This window comes from Mytilus edulis, chromosome 1 (genome assembly GCF_963676685.1).
Source record: "Mytilus edulis chromosome 1, xbMytEdul2.2, whole genome shotgun sequence".
Taxonomy (NCBI): Eukaryota; Metazoa; Mollusca; class Bivalvia; order Mytilida; family Mytilidae; genus Mytilus; species Mytilus edulis.
This window is the reverse complement of record NC_092344.1, coordinates 104,333,265-104,352,102: the sequence shown is the minus strand read 5'-3', so window position 1 is coordinate 104,352,102 and position 18,838 is coordinate 104,333,265.

The window sequence follows — 18,838 nt, the reverse complement described above, 5'->3', positions numbered from 1 at the left end:
CGTATTGACTTGATATAGTTTTGTCATTACTCAATATGGTTTTGTCATTACTCGATGTGGTTTCACTATTATTTAATGTGGTTGTGTCAGAAGTCAATGTGGTTTTAACATTACTTGATGTGAATGTAACTTAATGTTATGTAGTTGTTTCATTACACGATGTGGTTTTGTTATTTTGTAATGATGATTTGCCTATTCTTTATATGGTTTTAACATTACGTAATGATGTTTCACAATTTGACGATTTTACACTACATGATGTGTTTGTTTCAATATTTAATGTGGTCCTGTCATTCCTTGATGTGGTTTTCCCATTACTTGATGAGGTGAAATCACGTGATAATTTCGGAAAAGATATGTTTTATTTTTAAACAGATTTAAATATGTCGTTTGTTTTATGTGCTTTGGACGGGTATTGCTATCCATTGAGTAAAAGAGTTATTTGGTATGAAAAAGGGGAATGGCAAAGAATAATAAGAAAATAGTACTAAAAGTTTACAGTACTTCGGAAATAATTGGGATATTCCCAAATCACTTAGTCCTGCCGTTTTCCTCTTAGCTCTATAATAGACGCAGTATTATATAATTTTGTAAAATACTCCGCGGAACCCTGTGTCTCGCCTGATATTGCTGCTGTCGGTGTAAAACGTAATGTTAACCGGCTGTTCATTTATAGATACATTTGTCGGTAAAAGCAAATTAAAAAAAAAAAGGTTTTTATTCTGTAGATGCCTTTTCTTGATATTGAGGAATAACTCCTATACAAGTTTGAAAACACTTCATTGTGGTTTCCAAAAAATTATCATGTCAAAATAGTTTAAATCGGCAATATTCAACCAAATAAAGTGCTTGGACTAACCAACAAAGTATCAATACTATAAAATGAGAAGTCTCCCACTTTGTTTTACGTGAATGATCATTTGAACATAAACGAATGTCAATCGTTTAACAGCGGATGACCGTGAGGGCATTCCGGTGTATTGCTATCGCCTAGATTTCCATTGCGTAATATTCGTTTTGGGTTTTTAACCGATCTAAAAACATGATGATACGTACACATCCTCAAGTGCAAACGAATAGTCCTTATCGATTGTTATAAATTCATTTCTTCAATGAATACTCATCAAATACTTTTTAAGGAAGATAAGTTAATAATATTTAAACGTTTTGTTTAATGAATATAAATATAAGTGAAAAATCATTAATATGTATGCACACGCCTGCGGAAGTATATCTCAAGAACGTTTGCAATCTCAAGGAACTATAACTCTGCATGGATGATTAAACATTTTTTGCAGGAAAATACAAAGGCCTACTCAAATTCATTCTATTAGAAAAATCCAATTATTACAGAAGAGTGACGTGTCCGACAAATACGTGCACTGCACTTTTATTAATATAGTAAATATGCATGAAAATTATTTGTGCATGTACCTGTAATATAAAAAGTATTAATATAATATATAACAATAAACCAAAGTATACTGATTTGTATCACTACAATATAATAGTCATTACTGTGAGGATGAATTCCCTGTCATTGATTTATTATCCACGCACGAACTTGTCCCAGAATAGAATTATATATGTACATTAACCTCACTTTAGGTATAGAGATGTGATTTTTTTTTTCTGAAACAAGTGTTTGTCGGACCATCCACAAGAACTTGCGGTCATCCGATGTTCAGTAATTCCGTACTTTGATTATCAATTAGATTCTCTGATCTACCTCTCACTAATTGAAATTTTTTTGAATATTTGTTTCCCATGTGACGACGGATATGTTGCAGTTGTCGTTACCATAATACCGACATCTTTTCCTCGAATGTTAACTACCAAATAAAAGCAAATCACTAGGTTTGTCCTTTCACGAATAACACGACGGGTGCCTAACATCGAACAGAATCTATTAAATTTTTGGAGCACCTAAGATCACCCCGATGGATTTATATTACCCTGTCATAGCGATCTATTGAGTCAGCCAATTGAAACTGTTTTTATGCTCTCGCAACTGAATGTTTGGGGATGCATATTGTTTCACCCCATCCGCCCGTCCGTCCCATTATGGGTATATAGTTATTCAGCATAACTTATCCTACAGTTTGAATCTTAGGAAGATTTCTCTTTACTGTCTGTTTGAACATATATTGAAGGTGTGCATGTGGTCAGGGTTTTTAGTTTTATTAATTTATACTCTTTAGGAAGTAATTGAACTCATTTTTTTGGGTATAAGCAGTTGAATGTTATAGTTATTTTTAGATTACACTTTGCATCTGCAGCAATTGTGTCTCCCAGACACAATAATATCCCAAGGAAAGTCCTACGTTGACTTGTTATAATACAGTAACTTTAGAGTGGAGTGCGGGGAGTATCACTTTGTCTAGTTTATATTTTGTTCTCATGTTATGCTGTTACAATACTACAACAGTCCTATGTTCAGGTAATATTTAGCGCTCACATACATGTTAAACTCTACCATGTGCACTTTCTTTATAATAGTTATTAAAGGTACCAGGATTATAATTCATTACGCCAGACGCGCGTTTCGTCTACATAAGACTCATCAGTGACGCTCATATCAAAATATTTATAAAGCCAAACAAGTACAAAGTTGAAGCCCTTTGCCAATACATTTTATCATACAATAAATGTTTTAAAATAATGGGGGGGGGGGGGTTCCCAACATAGAATTTTATATTAAAAATTTAAACCGACCCCCTCAGCTGATAATTAATGACCATTCCCTTAAGTGCTAGTTTCACCCTGGATAAATACAATATACATGTAACACTGAAATAAGAGATGCATGTACATGTACAGTTAAGATGGGGTCAGCAATTTTAATTCAATTGTATATATAGATGGTTGTTCGTGTAACAGGATTTAAAGGTGCAGGTGTATGTGTATATTTGTATGTGTTTTTTATGTTTTTCTTCTTCAATTGTATGAATGCATGTACCTGGGTTGGTAAAAATGCTCTGTTGTTATTGTGTTTTTTTCTTGTTTCTTTTTTTCGTTACTTTATTATCTTTTATTTAGCATGGTGATTATAAATTAGCATGTTGACTATTATTATATGCTATTCTTTGGTATACATCTTCTTTCGTAAAAACGAACAATACACAAATTTAAAATTAAAACGTGCAAATCGAGGTACAAAATGAAGTTTCACAGAACTTTTTTTGATATATATTTCAGTTTTACTTTAGCACAAAAATATTTGCTCATTTTATTTATATTATGATGCTCTCGACACTTTTTTTTAGGGGGTTTGGGGTAACTCTAAGTAAAAAATTGAAACATTGGGAAAACACTTTTGCATATAGATGCACATGTGTATTGTGTGTTCATACTGCTTGGATATATTGGGCTTATAGATATTTATATTTATTATTATTTAAGCTATTCTTGTTTAACCACTTGATAATATTATGTCGACTATAACTATTGGTAGTGTAAACTGCAGGGGTTTATCAGAAACAGTCAAAAGAATTGATATATTTACAAAATATAAGGACTTATATGATATAATTATATTAGTAGACACCCATAGCACATCTGAAAAAGAAAAACAATGGCTGCATGAATGGGGATATGTGGGGAAATTTTGTTCTTTTTCTAGTAAAAGTAGAGGAGTAGCTGTTCTTTTCAGAAATACTTTTGAATTTAAAATCCATGGGGAAACTATAGACTTGTCCGGTAATTTTGTTATATTAGATATCACCATTCAGGACTATCGTAAAACTTTGGCAGCAATATATGGACCGAATAATGATGAACCAGCCTTTTTGACAACATAAAAAATAAAATATCCCACTTTGGCAACTCGTCAATTGTAGTGGTGGGTGATTGGAACGTTGTTCAAGATTATGAGATGGACACATTATATTATAGAAATGAAAATAACCCCCAGTCAAAAGCTAAGATACATGAGGTTATACATGACCTTGATTTATTAGATATATGGCGCCTGCAACACCCTTTTCAAAAGAGGTACTCATGGCGGGGTCCAAATCGCAAACAAAGTCGTTTGGACTACTTCATGATTACCTCTGATATAGAAGCATTTGTAATTTCATCAGATATAGGAATAAGTTATAGATCGGATCATTCTCCAGTACTTATTAATTTAAAATTTTCAAGCCAGATTAGAGGGAAGGGTACATGGAAATTTAATAACAGTCTTTTGAAGGAAACTGAGTTTATTGAAAAAGTTAAAGGGGATATCAAAACTGTCATTGAAGAATATGAGTCTGATCCATCTATTGATATTGAGACAAAGGATAAACAGTTTAATATAAGCTATCAGCTTTTATGGGATATGATTAAGATGAAAGTTCGTGGATCTGCAATCTCATTTTCGTCTTTCCGGAAGAAGGAACAAAATAATAAAGAAAAAGAATTATTATACAAGATATCATTATTAGATAAAAAAAAAACTCGTAGAGAATAACTTGCCATCAGTACACCAAGAAAGGGAAGGGTTGGAACTAGAGTTAAAAGTAATAAGAGAAAAAAATGTTAAAGGAATAATTACAAGAGCAAAGGCAAGATGCCAAGTAGAGGGGGAAAAGGGAAGTAACTATTTTTGTAATTTGGAAAAAAAACATTATACAGAAAAAATTATTCCCAAACTTATTCTGGAGGACGAATCTGAGATAATGGATCCATGTATTATTAGAAATGAACAAAAACAATTTTATAAAAAATTGTATACTAGTTCTAACCCATTGTTACTTGAGACTCACAGGAGTACATTTCTTCAGCATGACAATCCTTTTATTACAAAACCTATTGAGAAAGAGGTGGAATCATGTGAAAGACCTTTATCAGTACAGGAATGTCTGTCTTCTCTTAAGCATATGAAGAACTCTAAATCACCTGGTATAGATGGATTCACTGTTGAGTTTTATAAAAAATTTTGGAATGATATTAAATTACCACTAGTGAGATGTTTAAATGAGGCTTTAGAGTATGGAAAATTCTCTATCACTCAAAGACAGGGACTCATTACCTGTATACCAAAGGAGGGTAAGTCAAAGTTTTATCTTAAGAACTGGCGACCTATCACACTGCTGTGTGTAGACTATAAGATAGCTATAGCCAATCTAGCAAATAGATTTAAAAAGGTTTTGGTAAACATAATTAGTCAAACACAAAAAGGTTTTCTAAAAGGTAGGTATATTGGCGAATGCACTATATTTATTTATGATTTGATGGAAAAGATGGAAGAAGACGACATTCCTGGACTTTTACTTTTAGTTGATTTTGAAAAGGCTTTCGACACAGTCGAATGGTCCTTTATATATGAGGCTTTGCAGTTTTATGGCTTTGACCATACATTTATAAATTGGATTAAGGCTTGCTACTGTGATGCTTCTAGTGCAGTGTTAAATAATGATTATATTTCAGAATTTTTTTCATTAAAAAGGGGGGTCCGTCAAAGGGGATCCTATGTCTCCTTACCTATTTATTTTAGTGCTAGAATTACTAAGTGCAGCTATTAAAAATGACCCTGATGTTGCGGGTGTAACAATTAATGACTCTGAATTTCTGTTGAGTCAATACGCTGATGATTCTTCCGTAGTCCTGGATGGTGACCAAAAATCCCTTAATCAGTGTTTATACTTGTTTGATAAATTTTCAGAATGTGCTGGACTTAGGTGTAATGTTGACAAAACCGAAGCCGTATGGATTGGGTCAAAAAAGGGTAGTATGGAAAAACTTTTGCCAGAAAAAAATCTTGTATGGAACCATTCTGGGAGGTTTAAACTACTGGGTATATGGTTTGACCTTGCTAAAATGGATAAAACTCTATGTAATTTTACAGCCAAGATAAACAGTATCAAGTCATTACTCAATACTTGGGCTTATAGAGAACTAACATATATTGGGAGGGTTGTAGTTATTAAGACTTTAGCACTTCCCATTTTGGTTCAAGTTCTGACTGTCCTTCCTAACCCCACAGAAGGGGTTTTGAAGGAGATTCAGAATATATTTTTTAACTTCTTATGGAAAGGAAAACCTGATAAAGTGAAAAGGGCAGTGATAATGTCAGAACACTGTGATGGTGGTCTTAAGATGCCTAATATTTATTATTTTTGCTATAGTGTAAAAATGTCTTGGCTGTATAAATTATTAGATCCCCAAAATTACTCTCCTTGGAAAGTCTTGCTACTTAGTTATATACAAAAATTTTGGGGGGACAAGATTTTACACTTAAGTCAAGAAGGTTTACTTTATTTAGCAGAAAAAGTTAATCCATTTTGGCATGATATCCTGGTAAATTTTTCCAAGTTAAAAAAATAAGCTTCAAGCTGAAAACAATACTGAAATTTTCACCCAGTCCATATGGCTGAATCTGAACATCAAAATGGATGGCAAGATGATTTTGAGGTTCAAATATGTTGAAAATAGTATATTCTTCATTAATGATCTGATGTCAGATAATAATACATTATTCTCATATGATGAATTTAAAAAAAAGTATGATATCAATACTAATTTTTTAGAATTTTATAGTATTTTAAGTGCGATTCCAAAGAGATGGAAAAGTATAATAGAAGGTAGTTCAAAACTGGAAATTATTGAAAATGAATTAATAGATAAAGTTAAAAAGGAACCAAAATCTTGTAAATTTTTCTATACATTATTTTTGGAGGATAATAAAGTATTATCTTTATATTCCCGTGAAAAATGGGAAAGAGATTTAAATATGCAGATTGAGGATTGGAATGCTGTTTATTCCATGCCCTTCATTATAACCTCTTTTTTGCAAAACTTTCAATTTAAGATTGTTCATAGGATTCTACCATGTAATTCATTTTTATTGAAATGTAAATTAAAAGAAACTGAACTTTGTACTTTTTGTTCAGAATTTAAAGAAAAAATTTTTCACATTTTTTGGGAATGTAATGTATCACAAAACTTCTGGCTATCCGTTATAGATTGGATTAAAAATTATGACATTCTCCTGCCTTTCAGTGCAAAAGAAGTCATATTAGGTGTGTCTGAGGATTTTGTTAACAGTAAAACAGTTAACAATATTTTGTTGTTATTCAAATATTATATATACAAATGTAGATGTAAGAACATATCCCTCCAAAAATATGGTGGGGTAGAATATTTAAAATATTGGATTAATATAGAAAAATACTCTGTATGTTTCTTAACCCCTGTACAAAAAGTAAAAATGGATCAGAAATGGCATATGTTAGAAGCAGCTTTTATTTAATTTATTTGATTAATTAACAAAATCTTTTTGTAATATTTATATATATATCTTATTATATCCATATAACTTAATTGATTTATCAAGTATTACTTTATTTTTAAAATGTGTATCGAATACTGCAGTATGTAATTTCACATGTTTCATCATCAAAAATAAAATAATTACAAAAAAAAGTACAAAGTTGAAGAACAAGGAGGATCCAAAATTCCAAAAAGTTGTGCCAAATACGGCTAAGGTAATCTATGCCTGGGATAAAAAAAAAATCCTTAGTTTTTCAAAAAAAAATCAAAGTTTTTGTAAATGGGAAATTTATAAAAATGACCACATTATTGATATTCATGTCAACACCGAAGTGTTGACTACTGGGCTGGTGATACCCTCGGGGACGAAACATCCACCAGCAGTGGCATCGACCCAGTGGTGTAAATAGTTATCAAAGGTACAAGGATTATAATTTAGTACGCCAGACGCGCCAAGTCAGGAGCATGAAGTTCAACTGCTGTCGTTGAATCATGTGTGTCATATTTTTTTGGTAGATTCTTTATTTATAAATTAGACCGTTAGTTTTTTTGTTTGATTTTTGTTTTAAATTTTCACATGGTGGCCTTTTGTAGCTGACTATACGATGTGTTGAAGGCTTTACGGTTGCCTATACATGATTCATTACATCCACTGCATTTGAACTCTGGTGGCAATTGGAAATCACACCACATCTAACTTTATTTCAACTTCTATGTTGCGTTTTGTATTATCTCAGTTTGTACGCATTCCTCTGAGACCTCTTTTCGGAAGCCCGAGCAAAAGCTCTTGGTCCGCGATAGAAAATTTAAATACGAACTCATATAGGATAGCTCGAATTTCAACTCGAAATCTAAATTAATCTAAATGAGACTTAAATTCGAATCTTACTTAGACTCTACCTCAAAAAGTGAATCAGATTCAAAGTTGTAACTAGAACTCTACCTTTAGATGTGACTCAAACTAAAGTTCATCTCGAAACTCAATGCTAAATAGAACTTTAATTTTATAATGATAGCTTGAATTCGAAATCGAAGAATGACTCAAAGTTTTACTTAAACAGTAACCAGAACTTTAATTTTTATTCTAATTCGATTGATGGCTACACTCATAGTATACAACATTGTAATCTATCTAAAAATAGAACAGGTTTTTTTTCAAATTGGTCACGTGGTTTAAGTATTTACAGTAATTAGTTAAACTCAACATAAAACTCATCAAGGATATCAGGCTTAAAGTTCCCCCAGACGCCCGTTATGTATTATTAAGACTCACCAGTGACGCTTGAGTAAAGCAAAAGTTAAAAAAGCCAAAATAAAAAACGAAGTTTAAGAGTATTAAGGACCCAAAATTGCAATTAAATTGAAAGATCACCGGAGAATTTCAAAACACTATAAAAACATACAAACACAAAATAACTGTCAATTCCAAAATTGTTACAGACACATCCCATGCCCCTTGAAGTGATAATAAAACTCATCAAAGATACGAAGCTTATAGGTTGCTACAAATTAGTTTCGATTTGATGTACGCCAGGTGTTAAGTTAACAAAACTAGTAGATTGAAATAAGCGGTTCGTTCATCATACAAAAGAAACGAATAATATTTATCAACATCTAAATGTTACAATAAAGTGAAAAACGTTGACGTCACAATCGAAGAGGACAAAATTCTGGTTACGAATAGTGGAACATATCAGTTTTGAAAAAGGTGTACCAAAAAGTTAGCATTTCAATGTTGATATACATTTCTGGCTTTCAAATATTAATGTTTGAACGTTCCCGATGAACGTAAATCCAGAAAAGCGCCTCAGATTCATGTTGTTTTTGTTTTTATTTATAAATCAAGAAAATGGCTTCGGACACACGGAAATTATTAAGTGTTATTTTCAGTTACCGATGTTCAGGTCTTATACATCCATTCAATAGAACAAATAAGGTTAAAACAAACTGAAGGGCTTGTTCGAAAACATCGAAAATGAGCGAGACTAGGTACATCGACAGACATACGAATCAACACAAAATGTAAGACCTCTAAAATACATAGTAAATTGAGACATAGACACTTTGTATCGGTTAACCAATTTGTGACGGTCAGTGTCTAACTTACATATGTCAATTTAGGTAGTCTCTGATCAAGCAGTTTTTGTGCCATGAAGATATGTGAACATACAAGAACATAATACTTCGGCATGTCTTTTGATTAAATCTTAATTGATAAGATATTTTTGGGAACAAAATAATATAAGATATTATATTAAATATCAGTTAAAATAAACTAAATAAACTCAACATAGATACCAGGACTAAATTTTTTATATACGCCAGACGCGCGTTTCGTCTACAAAAGACTCATCAGTGACGCTCGAATCCAAAAAAGTTAAAAAGGCCAAATAAAGTACGAAGTTGAAGAGCACTGAGGACCAAACTTCCTGAAAGTTTTTGCAAAATCCAGCTACGGTAATCTATGCCTGGGGTAGAAAAGCCTTAGTTTTTCAAAATTCTAAATTTTGTAAACAGTTTATTTATAAATATAACCATATCAATGATAATTCATGTCAGCACAAAAAGTGCTGACTACTGGGCTGGTGATACCCTCGAAGAAATAAATCTCCATCAGCAGTGGCATCGACCCAGTGGTTGTAAATAAATTCATCATAGATACCTTACATTCCTCTATATGTTTGCTCAGTCAGTTACTTTGGTTTACTTATAAAAAGATGTCATAGATCTGAATCGTATGCATAATATCCAAATGGAACATTATAGGACGTATCTTTATTCAATCGAAATTGTGATAAAGGATACAACAGATTCAGGATTGACTTATATCTAGAAAATACAAATGGAGGTTTGTTGGGAACAACGTTGAACAAAAGTAGAAATGATTTGCAGCTTCCCAATTGTGAACATTCTATTTCCACGTAGCATGCCTATGGAGTATATATCTCCTAGTTGATACGATATGCTAGGGTATGTATTTACTGTTATGGTGTCCTTGATAGAGGATTGCTGCTCACAGGGAAGCTATTAAAACAGCGTTTCAATTGACGAAGGAAATGATCCCTTCGTAAATTTAAATGACTTTATCACGACTAAGTTGACTGATATGGAATAGCTTTTTTTCACAGACAACGACTGATAAGTTCGAATTGTCGTTATTATATTCCGATCCTTATTTCCTTAGATGTAACCTACTGAATTAGACGTATCACAAGAATTGTACTAGCATAAGCCTGCATAACAGTTGCAACAAAGGGAAGAGGAGATGTGTACCCTTATGGGGCAGATTGGATAACCCCAGATTTCGGTGGCTTCCCGTTGCTCAGACTTTAGTTGTTTTCTATGTTGTGTTTTGTGTAATGTAGTTTGTTTAAGGTCTTTTTCTCTTTTTGCCTTGTCGTTGTCGGTTTTTTGGTAATTATGAGTTAGAGTGTCTCTTTGGTATCTACAGTATCTTATCTACGTCACGAAATTGACATTAAGAGTCGTTTCATATATAATATAAACCGACAAAAGAGATGATTGCGATTCTCAGATTGTTAATTATCCATTTCTATGTTACATCATTACAGTTGATATGCTTCCATTACTTGCGTGTATTTTTTTTTTATCTCGATAAAACTTAGATGCTTCAAACTTAGTTATCATTTAAGTTGATTGCATCCTTTTAAAAGTTTCAAAGACGCCATCTGAGATTTAGTTGACCAACAGGAAATATTAAGTCAATTATGTCACATATGACCACAAGTATCTTCCACTTGTAGCGACATACATGTTCAATTTTCATCAAGCGTCATTTCGTTGAATGTAACTTTTAAATTTAAGTCATCATTCTATACATGTATATATATATATATACATTAATATATTAAAAAAACATATCGAAACAGGAAAATAAATTCGATTTACGAAGTACCCAGCTACTGTCTGTTTACTGTTTTGGGACATCTATGTTCTCGTATTGTGGCAGAAATAACATGCATTAAGTTCACTTAGTTTTAAACCAGGTAGCGACATTGACATTAAAATAAGGATAATCGTTGATTGAAAATTGATGTTAAAAAAAGGAAATCATTTAAAATTACGAACAACATATCCTTCCTTGCCTGGATATGGAAATGCTGTTGGTCTTTTTGGTTATAGATATTTCTTCAATTATTAAAAAGATTTTGGATTTTCAAATATGCTGTCCTCGGGCATCACTGACGAGAATATGATTGTCGAAATACAGGTCTGTTGTAATAAAAGTGGTACTGTTTATTTCATTATTGTCATAATTAAGCCTTGTATCTTTGGTGATTTCAATTTAACCAGTATTTTAGTTCAATTATACCTGTATTTTATTACAGAAAATACATCCGTCGTCAGTTTAGAAAACTAACTTTTTTCTCTGCAGCTAGGACAACGAACTTCAGTTCATGTTAAAACCTGAAATGTCTATGGAATAATAGAAAACGTGATTAATTGTAACCAAAACAGTTAAACTATTTTGAAAGTGGGAATCATTGTTTCCAGCTGCATGTCTGCTGTTCAACTGGCTTTCACACAAAAACAACTTTGAAAATAAAACATAAAATTACATTAGGAAAATAACGTTTTGAAATTCCCTGGAGTTCAGTATTTTTGTGATTTTACTTTTTTCAATACTTCTATTTTGTTATATACAAACATAAATAACATATTCGCTGTATGTGGGTGCATCTTAAATGATCAGGACACAATTTCTTAAATGTACTTATAGAAAGACTGTTTATTAAGAAATTGAGAAATCCGACCTTAATCTGAAAACAATAAAATATAAATTAAATGAGACAACAAGTATATCATTCCTACAATCGGTTAAGGTGATTTATCGACATCCGCTTTATATGGTGTGAACACTTCAATACATGACTTCAAATAGAACAATTTTAGAAAGAAAATTAATGAGAGTTATTCAGACAACAGCCGACGAAAATCATAGACAGTATTACATGGAAGATATCACGGAACATCAATCTTTCGTTTTATATCATTAGTAAGTTAATTCACCAAAGAAATAAAAACGAATTGTCTTGGGCAACATTTTGTTTGATGTGATTGTCCTTCATATGTATAACGAAATTGTTTCAAAATTTACGAATAATGCACCGAGAATCTGTAATTCGACTAGATATTGCAGGTGGAGTTTTACTAATAGGGGATATATACAGCCCAGTAGTCAGCATTTCAATTTGTTGAGTTGAGCCTCCTTGATACATTACGCGAACGAGAAAGACATAATCCTAAGGCTTCTTAAGGAGAATGAATATAAACCTGAATTATCATTCAGCTTCGTGCCATTTCGCTTTATAGATGATCTCCTATTACCGAATAAGTAAAGTTTGATAACTAGATTGATCACATCTATATAAAAATAAAATGAAAGACACTATAGATACGTCTGCTTCAAATCTAGACTTAAATCGTATTAAGGCCGTACGGTGACCTATAGTTGTTAATGTTTGTGTCATTTTGGTCTCTTGTGGACAGTTGTCTCATTAGCAATCCTACCACATCTTTTTTTTTAATATTAGATACAAGTAAGGGTCGAATGAGAAAATAATAATACTACAAAAGAGATGATTTCAATCTTATTGTTAGATCCCATATCTGTGTAACAGCAACTTCACATAGGGTTTATTAAGGTTTTAATCGTTTTCAAATGTTTTAAACAATTAAAAAGAGACAAATTAAGGTTACAAACTTCGATGCATCGTATATGGCAACCATTCGTGATGTTGACGGTTTACATCATTCAGTTGATTCGATATTAAGAGCATACTTTTCCTATCAATATATCACTGTGAGAGGGAACCTGCTTACAGGGAATCTATGAAACCAGGGATCATGAACGCTAAATTGAAGTCAATGTAGTAAAAACATTCGTATAGATCGAGTGTAAAACATTCCCTGTATATAGGTCGTTGACATCAGTATAGATGGTTCTCATTGATAATATACTGTGTTCCTCGCTCACTGTTTTGTTTTACGGTACTGAAATATCGATAGTTTGCTACTAAATTTGTTTTAAACTACTTTCAATATCGTGTCTACTTCAAACTAACTTGTGTTTTTTCTAATATTGGTTGTATTTTGCTTTTTGAGAGGAAAATTGCTACCGGAACCAAGTTTTCTAAGTATTCAAATGTTTTTTTAAATTTATTTCTAATAAATTTGTGTAATTAAATATTTATCTGTTTTTTTATTTTTTTATTTTTGAATACCCTTATTATATTCTTTTTAGTTTCATAAATTAATCGATTTTAAAATCACTGTACTCAAATATCCGATCATACATTTTGGTAACTTTATTTTCAAGCCTATCCTTAAATCTTATATATATTTACAAACCTTCTTTACTTTAGTTTCAAAAGAGAGGCGAACGAATCAAAATTCAACCTCATTATTAAAAAAACCTGACAATGTCATTGCAAAAAACGTAAGACGGTCTTAAGACAAACAACAGAATACAAAATGCAACATAGAAAACAAACGACTGAACATCTTGATTCCTATCACAATCCAGCGATGATCTCAGGTTCTCCTGAAGAAAATGCAGCACCACATGATCCACTCATCGTGATTCACCTATATAATAAATAAATGTATCCTTTAATCCTAATATAATCTTTGAATATTGCATCTAATATTTGTTGTGATTGCAATGGAAGATATTATGACTTTGAAAACCTTTCAATGGGATGATTTAATGAGCAGAAATATTTTCTGGATAAGAGGATAAATCGACCAGAACTGTCAGCATTTGGAATTGGAGTTCTAAGTTGTTTCTATGACTGCAATGATTTTATTAAAAAAATGAATCAATATCTGCTTTACTATTGCACATAAAAATCTGTATAAAAAGTCTATGGTATTTACTGCTATTATGAATATAAATAGCATAGCGATATTAAACTAATAGAATAATAAATTTATAAAAATAGATGTAATTTACATCTCAATGCCAATTATCTGACCATGATGGTATCAAGTTATTTTCAATATAATCTGTCCTATTGTATTCTTGTGACAATATTCAAGACAGTAAAACACTGAAAACTTCCCTCAACAATATCATGACTAAAAAATACAAATGTAGGAGATAAATATGATTGAAGTAAATACCAAATAGTTTTAAGTGCTTGTGGAATCAACAGAAATGTATTATCCTAATTTTAACTTGTGTTTGAAGATGTTAAGCGACTTTATGAATTCATCAAAATGAGAAAAAGATATTATACTTGTCTTTTTCTTAATTTCATCGTGAACCCTAACGATAAAAACACACCAATCATTTTCACGCGGAATGCAATGTTTAGCCATGGCGTTGTAAGTTTATTTTGGGTCTATGATTGTGAATGTCCCTTTGGTATTTTTCGCCCCTCTTTCAAATTAGATTAAAGGTTAAAAATTACAAATTCTACCGAACTTTCATAGTACATATCTTAATCTCCAGACAGAAAAACTACTCTAACAGGGTTATGAGGAAGAAATTTCGAATTCAATATAACATCAGTATTAAGGAAACCATAAGAATTTAGTTAATCAACACATAAGTTGCTGTGGTCTTAGATCTTTAGATACCATTAAAGTCGTCTGATCTTAAATCTACCGATCATGACTTATTCTATATTATGTGCAATTTTGACTGAATGTTGCTTCACAGGGTCGTCTGGAGCATTTATTTAATCTGATTTGAATGCAGATATATAGTAACTGGTTTGCTCTATATTTTAGTAAGATTTGAATTAATATCGTAAAAAGTAAAATCACAAAAATACTGAACTGGCAAAATCAAAAGCTCAAACGCATCAAACCAATTGATAACAACTGACATATTCCTGACTTCTTACAGGCATTGTCTTATTTCTCTTATTATTTTTATCTTGATTTGTATATATATAAAATGGATTTACCAGATTTAAACATCGGTAAACTACTGGTGTCTCTAATATATAGAAAAATATTAACGGCTTACAGTTTTTCTAAAATCTGACTTACACAACGTTCACGGTTTGATGTCAGAGATTTTAGGCACGTAACAAGGAGAATCTTAATATAAAGATAGGTGAAATATTTCAATTCATCTCATTTACTTGTTATAGTTTGGAGTCCTTAATTATCTGTAATTTCTTCTGTTGGTTGACAAAATGTATACACTTAAGGGAACATGACATTTGAATCATTAAGCCTATTTTTCGAGGTGGTAAATTTTAGAGAAAGGGATTAATATTCAAAAGATAAAATCTGAACTCACTTATTACAAAGTAAACCATACTTTTCTACAAACTATATTACTAACAATATGTAGTTTATATATCGTCAGCTTCTTTTAATCAATGCTTCAGTCTGAGAGAAAAAAATCTTCTTAATTGCATATATTAACTGCATTGACGGATTAGTTGATAAATTAACAAAAAAGAGGGTTCACATCATTAGTACAAAGTACATATACATTCCTCAAATTTATTATTGTTGACAAAAGATATGTGGTTCCTAAGATAAGTAATATAACAAACATTGGTGATCTACTCCATTCTTTGTTATTAAAAAAAAGAAAAACCTGAAAACTGTGTACGTTCGTCTTATTTTTATTTATTGTTGGTTGCATGGAGTGTGGGATCAGAAATCGTTACCCTGTTAACTCAGTCCGGTTTAACATACGATTGTTTCTATTATCGGGACTAAAAGGAATGATGAATTACTTAGTAGGGAGCAATATTCACTGGTATTACGGGCTCTCATTAGATCAGTGATGTTCATTCGCCAATCATTCAATTGAGAAAATGTTATGTATGTTGGCGTTTGTTTTTGTTGCAATTCAGTGTTCCAGTTGTGCCCTTCTTATATTCATTGTTTTACAGGGTCCAATGTGAACAGCTGACACATTGAAGTCATTAGAAAACTATCAAATAACATACCAACTAATTAAGTATAAGATTATCTTGTAAAATATGTAAAAGTGTGAGAGTTTTGTAACTGTTCTGACAAAAATATAAATATATAATCATTCCTTCCCAACAAACTGAAGGTAGGTCTTATATATACAACTCGTTTAAACATCAACCCAACAATGTTAAACTGAAGCCCAAGTGGTCTAGTGGTCTAGCGGGACGGCTGCAGTGCAGGCGATTTGGTGTCACGAAATCTCAGTAGCATGGGTTCGAATCCCGGCGAAGGAAGAACAAAAAATTTGCGAAAGCAAATTTACAGATCTAACATTGTTGGGTTGATGTTTAGACGAGTTGTATATACATAATGTACACAGCCATGTATCACCATCAATACTGGTGATCCGGTGGATAAATCTGTTGTAGAGTTGTCACTGACTCAGACATACTTATAAATATAATTATTTTCTGTGACTGTATCTTACATTTATTTGTAGGATCCTTTACTATAGATAATTGAGCTGATCTATACAATAACATCTCCATGCCTTATATATTATGTACTGTAGTACGACGCTAGATTAAAACTGACGAGGAAAGGTAACACACGGCCACCGGAAGCTTTATTTTTGTGAAGCCCAGGTGGTCGTGTAGTCTAGCGGGACGGCTACAGTGCAGGCGATTTGGTGTCACGATATCTCAGTAGCATGGGTTCGAATCCCGGTGAGGGAAGAACAAAACATTTGCGAAAGCAAATTTACAGATCTAACATTGTTGGGTTGATGTTTAGACGAGTTGTATATATATATATATCATCACTATCGGTTAATACTAGTTTGTTTTTTTGGTTTTTTTGTGTGGCCTTGTTCTTTTCTAAGCTAATAATATGACATTATACCTAGATAATATAAGATTACATTAGTTTGATTCAAAAAATACTATGCTAGAAATGTTTATTCTTTTGAATATTCGTCAGCATTTAGAAAAACTCATATAATGAACAACTGAGTTGAAGGAGACTTTTGTATACATGTAAATGGTAAAGGTAAAGTCGCCAAAGTAAAAGAGATATAAACATAAACAGAAATAACTGTCCTTTCCTAGATTATGATATTTCAATTATACACGTTACTCTACTCTAAAATTTACGACAAAATGGACGATTTTCTTTCCCTTTTGTGAATTTTCGTTTTTGTTTTCACGGAGATGTTCCTTTGTTATCATTATACGGTGGTTATCTGTCACAACTCGTTCGCTATGCCCGTGTCTGCTGTGTCGTTTTTGATTTTAATAAACGTGATAGTTGTTTTACTGGTTAATTATCAAGTCAGGAATTACGTAACCACAAATTTCTAACAGCTTAAAATTTTCCATAGTTGAAAGATTTGATTTTGAAGTTTAGTTAAAACTTATCTCAAACGGGATAGCACATCTTCATTTTACGGAGATGATGTCTTCCGAGCCCGAAAAATTAGACACGATCCGGGTTAACTTATCGATCATTTGGATAAAATTATTTTAAAAGGTTACCAATACAACACGGGGACGTCTGTACACTAAATACATTGGACGTTTGATGTGGACTGATTGATATTTAAGTCTTTTAAGAATGATTGTTTTATCAGTTGTTATTGGCTCGAAATAGCTGTCATTAATTGCGAGTATTCTCAGAACTGCACTTAGTGTCTTTTTGGGATGCATAAGTATCATCAACGTCTACTCTGTGTTTTTGTTGGATGAATTTTTATTTGTGTTGATGAAATGAGAAATCCTATTTTTGTAAAATAATACTATGAATCTGACAAAAAAATTCTGAAACTGACAATATCAAGTTGCTTTAATTCTCGGTTGACATAAATGGTCATGTTTGGGTGACGTGTTTTTCAACAATCGACATTCCCATGGGCACTGTGTCCCTCTTCTTGTCAACTTGTTCCTTCGTGGGAGGCTGACTGCCTACAGGAACTACATAGGAAGAAAGAAAAGAAATAAGCAGTATCCTTAACTTTACTTTACGCTACATGCGTACATAAATGATGTTATGTCAATAAATAATTTAAAATTTGGTGACTATAAAACGCATCTATCCCATCGAACTTGAGATAAAGAATACATGAGATACAGCTTTCGCCTCTCTTTTAAACCTTTTAAAACTTGATAAAATAGTTTTATTATGCTGTACTATTACACCACTGTCCTAGATAAGGGGAAGGGTTGGCGACTTCAAACGAGTTTACCTCCGCATTCTGTATGAGCCTGTCCCAAGTCAGAAGCCTGGATTTCAGTGGTTGACGTTTGTTGCTTTGTTACATATTTGTTTTCGTTCATTGTTTTGTACATACATTAGATCGTTAGTTTTCCCGCTTATATTGAGAAGACAACTGTATTGTATCAATTTGTGAATTGATGGTCATAAATAAACTTAACTGTCGACGGCGTAAGCGAAGTTAGTTAACGGTTATTTGCCGAAGGAGCTTAAAATACAATATTGTTTTCTCCATTCTAATAAACTGACAAAACACAACGTCAAATCCTACATTTTAAAATCTACCATACGTCGTCTGCGCTTGCGTGTACTTTTCATAGCATTGATTGTGAATAAATTAATGCCATGAAAATTTTAGACGTTATCCAATCAAAATGAACGTTACAAACGATGTTGCATTAGAACG